This window comes from Mauremys reevesii, linkage group 4 (genome assembly GCF_016161935.1).
Source record: "Mauremys reevesii isolate NIE-2019 linkage group 4, ASM1616193v1, whole genome shotgun sequence".
Lineage (NCBI taxonomy): Eukaryota > Metazoa > Chordata > Testudines > Geoemydidae > Mauremys > Mauremys reevesii.
Window position 1 is genome coordinate 43,716,486 of NC_052626.1, and position 8,113 is coordinate 43,724,598.

At 41.8% G+C, this 8,113-nt stretch overlaps 1 long non-coding RNA gene across 1 annotated transcript; it reads left to right on the top strand.

Moving 5' to 3' along the window:
• The first annotated feature begins 1,153 nt into the window (after positions 1–1,153).
• Positions 1,154–7,870, top strand: LOC120404641. The gene is made up of 3 exons (XR_005598089.1): positions 1,154–1,290; positions 1,981–2,018; positions 7,767–7,870. It is a non-coding gene; the product is annotated as an uncharacterized LOC120404641 (long non-coding RNA).
• Positions 7,871–8,113: the final 243 nt, after the last annotated feature.

Here is an 8,113-nt window from a genome sequence, read left to right on the forward strand (position 1 = left end):
TGGGATTTTCTAGGCTCTGCAACGCTCAGCATTACACCAGAGTCTCTTCATAGTCCCGAGCCTTAGGTATTTTTAAAACTTCCACCCCTAAATGGTCATGCAGAGAGTGAATTATATGGCTCTATGAACAGGCTGAATCCCTACTGAAACATCAGCAGTGTACATGGATCCTGAATTAATATCCTACCTTTCCCTTTTCCTGAGCTATAGCTGTATTGGAAATTTAGAAAATAATAATGTGAAACCTTAGGCTAAACTTCCTCCCTTAGCTCCTCTCTCCCTATAGGTTTCAGAGTGGCAGGCGTGTTAGTCTGTATCAGCAAAAAGAACAGGAGTACTTGTGGCACCTTAGAGACTAACAAATTTATTTGGGCATAAGCTTTCATGGGCTTATGCCCAAATAAATTTGTTAGTTTCTAAAGCGCCACAAGTACTCCTCATTCTCTCTCCCTATAGCATCCCTCCAGGACATCCTCTGTTCTAGTTCTTGTTTCCAGATGCTTTCTCTCTAGAAAACCACTCCAACTGCTCTGTTATTCTTAGTGTCATTAATGAGCCACACCTTCCACAATGAGTCAGCAGCTATGTGCACAGTTCTAAGGACATCTGCTGATAGAGTGGGTCAATTAAAGAACCATTCTAGCTTGTTACAGGTTGAGCAATTTGCTAGAGCAATTGCAATTATTTTCATTAACCTGCAGTTCTTCTATGGAAGGCTAAATGCAAGGACTTTTCCTATTGATTTCAATAGCATGAGATCAGATTTTTTTAATATAGCAAAGTTATTTGGGAGGAGTGAACCAATACATTCATCTAAAGTACTTTATCAACATAACCCCATTCCCTACACCCAATAATAGTGAGTGTTAAATATTTTCTTCTCTCTTCGAATTGAGTGTCTTGTGTTACACTGTTTGTCTGGTATTGAAGCGTTGTGTTGTAAGGCTGCATTACCTTCCCTTGGGGCTATCACAAAATAATCATGAGGCTGTCTCAGAGAGCAAACATCTTAAATTAAGAGTGGAGCAAAACTGCTTCATGTGTTAAGTGCTGGGTAATAACATGAGATGCTTCCATTCTGATTAAACTGAACTGGCTCTTTATTAAATCAATTATTTACAAGACTGCTCCAACAGCAGCTTAACATCCTTAGCAGGAGGAAGTTTTGTGTGCAGATGCCTTTCTCCAAAATTTTGCCTCCCGCAGCTCATGATCCTCTCTATAAATTCCACACAAGTTTTGTATCAACCTCTGCCCAGAATTTAAACTTGCATGTGAACCTATTTTCAGGTTTGTAAAACTGGGATTAACCTTTATTTGTGCTTGTGTGAATTTCTCACAATTCCTTGCTTGCTTCAGCTGGAAGTGAAAGAAGTAAAATAGTTGTAGAGGCTGTTTAAGAAGCCTTACTGACCAGCATTCCAAATCAGGCTGTATTGAAAATCTCACAAAAAAAGTCTGATCCCATCTCCATTCCTTTCTAGAATTTTGGGAGGGTAATCTGAGCCTTTCCAAACATTCAGATCCTTTGATGGTCACCTGTCACTATCTTTATGCTCTTTCATGGCTTGCTATTTAATGAATGGAAGGAATAGCGGAATAGTTAAACTTTAATGAGTTTATTCTCTTGACTAAGTCCAAATATTGTTATAGCATGCTTTTCAAATGACCTTATAAAAGGAGAATGTTTGATATTACTTTTCCAAATGTAAAGTAGCAGTTATTGCTCTACAGTGACAACTTTACCTTTGACAGACCTGCAGTTCAAATTGAAAGGGGAATAAAACTGAATACCATTAGAGATGACCTTTTATTAAATATCTTTTCCCCACATGTGTCCCTTTTCCTTGCAAGTTGGCGATCACTGAGGTTCCCTTATCCATTCTGTAGTTGAGGGATCAGGGTTCAATGGAGTGGATTAATAAAGCATATTAGGCTTCATAGAATGTGTTAAATAAGTTGATGTATTCTTCCCCCCAGAGCTGCCTCCAGTTGAAACAACTGAACAAAATAGAAAAGTAAGTAACATCACATTAAATCTGTGATACAAGGACTTGCTTCATATTAATTTTTAAACTTGTGCTGAATTTGTTCATAATGGACTGAAAAAAGATGCAAACTTATGTTTTCTTCTTGTGGGTGCTTAATGCCAACCTGCTGTATATTCACCATGGGCCAGATTCTACCGCCCCTACCACCAGTGCCCAGTATTGGGAGCAAGGGCATAGGGCAATGTTTCTCAAACTGGGGTTGCCGCTTGTGTAGGGAAAGCCCCTGGTGGGCTGGGCCGGTTTGTTTACCTGCCCTATCCACAGGTCCATCTGATCGCAGCTCCCACTGGCTGCAGTTTGTCGCTGCAGACCAATGGAAGCTGCTGGAAGTGGCGGCCAGTAAGTCCCTTGGCCCACGCTGCTTCCAGCAGCCCCCATTGGCCTGAAGCAGTGAACTGCAGCCAGTGAGAGCCGCAATCGGCCGGACCTGTGGATGGGGCAGGTAAACAAACCGGCCCGGCCCACCAGGGGCTTTCCCTACACAAGCGGCGACCCCAGTTTGAGAAACACTGGCATAGGGTGACTTCTCCCACCTTGCAAAACCTGTAGTAAGAGTCATGTAGAACTGTAGTTCCTGTGTTCTGGAGAGTACAGGGGTTGTCCGTACTTCCCTGAAGGTTCCCAATAGAGCAGGAGGGGTCCATGGCTTCCCTCCACCCACATCTGCTTCATGAGGGGAGTAAGCTGCTGATCACCAACACGGGTGAGGATTGCACAACCCAGCTCATAGGATGGACATTCAGTTACAAACATTTTTTAAAAGGGGCCATATATTTTTCTGGGGGAAGTGGCCTATAACAGGGGATTAAAGAGCAAGGGGCTGTGCAAGTGGGACCTACTGGTCAGTATGTGTCTTGCATCCCACAGAGGATATGGGCTTGTTGTAGCTCTCAGCTTGTGAGCTTGTCTCTTTAGTTAAAGTAGTAGAGATTTATACTTTCAGCTGTGGAGGTTTCTGGTTCACTCCCAGGTGTGGGGGTCAAGATGGTGGCCACCATGTATGTGCTAATATTTAACATCTGAAGACATGAGTTCCTTTTCAATGGCTGCTTGTTCTGTTCAGGGAAAATTTGTCAATAAAAAAGTGGGATAAATATGATGGTTAAATTATTGCAAATAGTTTGCCCAGTTCTATCCATGACCTTATAGGATAGGTAGTAAAAATAAAAAAATAAAAAAATAAAAATAAAAAAATTGGGTGTAGCAGTAACTGAGCTCCCCGTGTATTTTCTGCTACTCTGGAAGGCACTAGGCCATCAAGGAAGCCCTGCAGCAGTGTGCCTCCCCATGAGGAGTTATTCTTTCAAGATACACAGCATTGCCAATTTCAAGCAGTCAAAAATCATGAGTATAGACATACCCTGTATTGCAACATTGATCAGACATAGTCACACTATTCAAATGACTCAAATGTAGTCTATACTTGTCACTGTACAGGGGTTTGGAGGCAAGACTGAGAATACCTAGTACTCTATTTAGTGATTTCATAATTGATAAAGTCCAATGAATGGATAATAATAAAAGCAAATAAATGGTTTCTAATATTTAGCAGCTATTTTTGTCAACATTCTGACGTCTTGTATAACTACAGCAGCCTATCATGCTGGCTGATGACCAGTCAGCTTGTTTTATATTAATAATGTTTTAAGGGAGGCTGGGATCAATAGAGCTAGATGATGTAATGAAGTAATACCTTGATGTCCTAGGTTCAACTCCTAATTAGGATGCAAGTGAAAATGAGTTCAGTGTTCTCATTTTAGTGCCTGCTGGAAATTTGTCTGCAATAGAGCTGAGCAAATAATTTCCAATGAATAATTGATTTGAATGTCGTCTTCTTTTCTGTTTGTGAATGGCTGACAGACAAGTCACAAAATTTCCAGGTTTAGTCACTATGTAACATCTGTGAATTTCTTAACTGTTGGTCATTATTTTAACAGTCTGTTGTGCGAGTATTTGCAATTAATGTTATGTGCTAATGAGTTTGTTCCCTGATTTGATGACTCATTTAACTAAACAGCACTGCACACATTGCAGATTCTATAGATATAAAAAACAAAATTTGTGTGTTGGCAGGTATTTCAGCATATGCGCTTAAAATTCAGGGGGAAAAAATGAATGAGAGACCTGTTAAAGTTTAAATTCTCAAATGTTCGAAACTGAACACGAAAGGGTCATGCAGAGGGTTGGACTAAAATTTGCACCTGAATGGTTTTCACAAAGGATGTCTTTCTACTTTTCACTCTACCCTAATCCACATCACAAAACCTTCAAAACATTGAGCTCCACTATCCATTTCTGTTCAAGATTGAAACAGCAGAGATGTTGCATGTGAGAAAATAATGTTGCAATCTTCCATTTAAAATATGAAACATTGTCAGGACACCATTTACACTGCAAGGACAAGACTCTGACCGGCCTTGTATGAGATCACAGAGTGAGTGAGGACTGTGTAAAAGGCCTTACCTTACCTGGTGCACACTGCTCAAGGGCCTATCACAATTGCTGTCCCTGCACTAGAGGGACTGGTTTCTCTTTATGCCCTCAGGGCATACACTGCTCTACATGGCCTATTATTTGTTTGTATGATCTTGTGCACAAAAGGGAGAGGTTATACCAGAAACACACTTTGCCTCACTGGCCTCAAGAGTGTTGACTTGTTCTCATTATGAGTGCCAGAACCAGACAGCTTTGCAGTTCTTACTCAGTCTAGTCACCATATGACATCACCCTTAATTAACACTGAAGCTGGTGCAGAGTGTCACTGCTGGCCAGCCACCTTTTATGTCATATGACAAGAACATATAACACCAATTCTTCAAAAGCAATGCTGACCTCTTTGTTTCACTGTTTCTCTGATTGCCCTTGTTTCTGGATACAAATCAAGTTGTTAATGACAATTTGTTTTGTAAAGCCCTTTCTCACTGCGCTTGATATTTTTTTGGGTTGACCAACCTGACACACTTTGCAGGAGCCTAATTTTCAGACAGTGGGTGCTTAGTACTTTCTGGAAATCAGGCCCTTTTAAAAGGCATCTCAGGATAAGCAGCCCAAAATTGAGGCACCAAAAACTCACTAAGCAAATTCAATTACAGATACTGTTTATATGCAGTGCTGTAGCCATATTGGTCCCAGGATATTAGACAGACAAGCTGGGTGAGGGAATATCTTTTTTTTGATCAACTTTTGTTGGTGAGAGAGTCATGACAGAGTTTGCTTAGCTGCAAAGTTCATGTCTACTTTTAAAATGTTATATCATTACAGCTGACTTTAAAGCTTCGTACAACAACAGCTGTATATTTTCAGGTAGCATTTGCATGCTAATGAATCCTATCAGTGTCTGTGAATATCTAATGTGTTCTTAATATCTGAAGAGCCAGAACCTTAGGGTGCAAAGTCCTATTAACATGCTAATGTGTTTTGTCACTACTTGCTTTTGAATTTGTAACCATAGGTTGCTCACCAATAGGAGACAATTTTTCAGTGTTTTAACGCTATTAGCAACCAGGAAAATCACTGAGATGCTGGCTGCCAATCAACATTCCTTATCAAGTAGCAACTAAGTACAACAAAAAGAACAGGAGTACTTGTGGCACCTTAGGGCTAGTCTACACTTACCTGCCGGGTCGACACGGTGAGTTCGACTTCTCGGAGTTCGAACTATCGCGTCTAATCTAGACGCGATAGTTCGAACTCCCCGCGCGCTCCGGTCGACTCCAGTACTTCACCACTGCAAACGGCGGTGGCGGAGTTGACCTTGGAGCCGCGGACTTCGATCCCGCGGCGTCTGGACGGGTAAGTAGTTCGAACTAGGGTACTTCGAGTTCAGCTACGCTATTCACGTAGCTGAACTTGCGTACCCTAGTTCGACCCCCGCCCTTAGTGTAGACCTGCCCTTAGAGACTAACAAATTTATTTGAGCATGAGCTTTTGTGGGCTACAGCCCACTTCATCGGATGCATGTAGTGGAAAATACAGTAGGAAGATTATATATATAGTTTCATGTTCTCTGTGTGTGTATATATATATATAGAGAGAGAGAACATGAAACAATGGGTGTCACCATACACACTATAAGGAGAGTGATCAGTTAAGGTGAGCTATTATCAGCAGGAGAGAAAAAGAACTGATCGTAGTGGTAATGAAAATGACCTATTTCCAGCAATTGACAAGGAGATGTAAGGAACTGTGTGTGTGTGTGTGGGGGGGGGGGGGGCGGGGTGAGGATAAGCATGGGGAAAATAGTTTTACTTTGTGTAATGGCCTATCCACTCCCAGTCTTTATTCAAGCCTAATTTGATGGTGTCCAATTTGCAAATTAATTCCAATTCAGCAGTCTCTCATTGGAGTCTGTTTTTGAAGTTTTTTTGTTGTAATATTGCAACTTTTAGGTCTGTAATCAAGTGGCCAGGGAGATTGAAGTGTTCTCCGACTGGTTTTTGAATGCTATAATTCTTGACATCTGATTTGTGTCATTTATTCTTTTACGTAGAAACTGTCCAGTTTGGCCAATGTACATGGCAGAGGGGCATTGCTGGCACATGATGGCATATATCACATTGGTAGATGTGCAGGTGAACGAGCCCCTGATGGCGTGGCTGATGTGATTAGGTCCTATGGTGGTATCCCCTGAATCGATATGTGGACAGAGTTGGCAAGGGGCTTTGTTGCAAGGATAGGTTCCTGGGTTAATGTTTTTGTTGCGTGGTGTGTGGTTGCTGGTGAGTATTTGCTTCAGGTTAGGGGGCTGTCTGTAAGCAAGGACTGGCCTGTCTCCCAAGATCTGTGAGAGTGATAGATCGTCCTTCAGTCTCCCTCCCTCCTTGATGGTGGGGTGGAAATTGTCGAAATCATGATGGAATTCCTCAAGGGCTTCTTTTCCATGGATCCAGATGATGAAGATGTCATCAATGTAGCACAAGTAGAGTAGGGGTGTTAGGGGACGAGAGCTGAGGAAGCGTTGTTCTAAGTCAGCCATAAAAATGTTGGCATACTGTGGGGCCATGCGGGTACCCATAGCAGTGCTGCTGATTTGAAGGTACACATTGTCCCCAAATGTGAAGTAGTTATGGGTGAGGACAAAGTTACGAAGTTCAGCCACCAGGTTTGCCATGACATTATTGGGGATACTGTTCCTGACAGCTTGTAGTCCACCTTTGTGTGGAATGTTGGTGTAGAGGGCTTCTACATCCATAGTGGGAGGATGGTGTTTTCAGGAAGATCACTAATGGATTGTAGTTTCCTCAGGATTCAGTGGTGTCTTGAAGATAGCTAGAAGTGCTGGTAGTGTAGGGCCTGAGGAGGGAGACTCCTAGAACCCCAAGCAGGGGTATTCTATCTGCTACCCAAGATCCATAAACCTGGAAATCCTGGATGCCCCATTATCTCAGGCATTGGCACCCTGACAGCAGGATTGTCTGGCTAAATTTATCATGGTATGGTAGAAAGGGTAAACACAGGGGTACAGACTGTCACACATGGCATATGTTTGTATAAGTTAAGTCTTTATATAGCTGGAAGCTGACACATTCCTTACAAGATCAAGTATGCTGTCAGACCATAATTCCTCAGTTGCTGCCTTACTGTAGTAAGACTACAAAAACAACAAGGAATCCGGTGGCACCTTAAAGACTAACACATTTATTTGGGCATAAGCTTTTGTGGGTAAAAAACCTCACTTCTTCAGACTGATTGTTGTTTCATTTTTTACCTTTCTAGTTGGATGCTGTGGAGAGGCTTGTCCACCTATGATAAGTGAAATCAATGATAGAAAATACAAGAGACAATACAGACAGGTGCGCCATTTTTCATATAACATTGAGGTAGGTATATCCACAGTTAATGGTATCGCAGCAGCAGTAGCAACTGCTGTATATCAAGCTCCAATGTAACTCCTTTTTCAGGTGCCCACACAATCTTCTAAAACAAAGTGCTTTGGGGCTGAAATATTCCATGCTTGGTCTTCACCTAGAGACGTATCTCTTTGAAAACTGTCAGTAAAAAATCCATATGGCCGTATTAACCTGCATGGTTAAAAACAAACAACTCCCCAGTCTTACATGCTC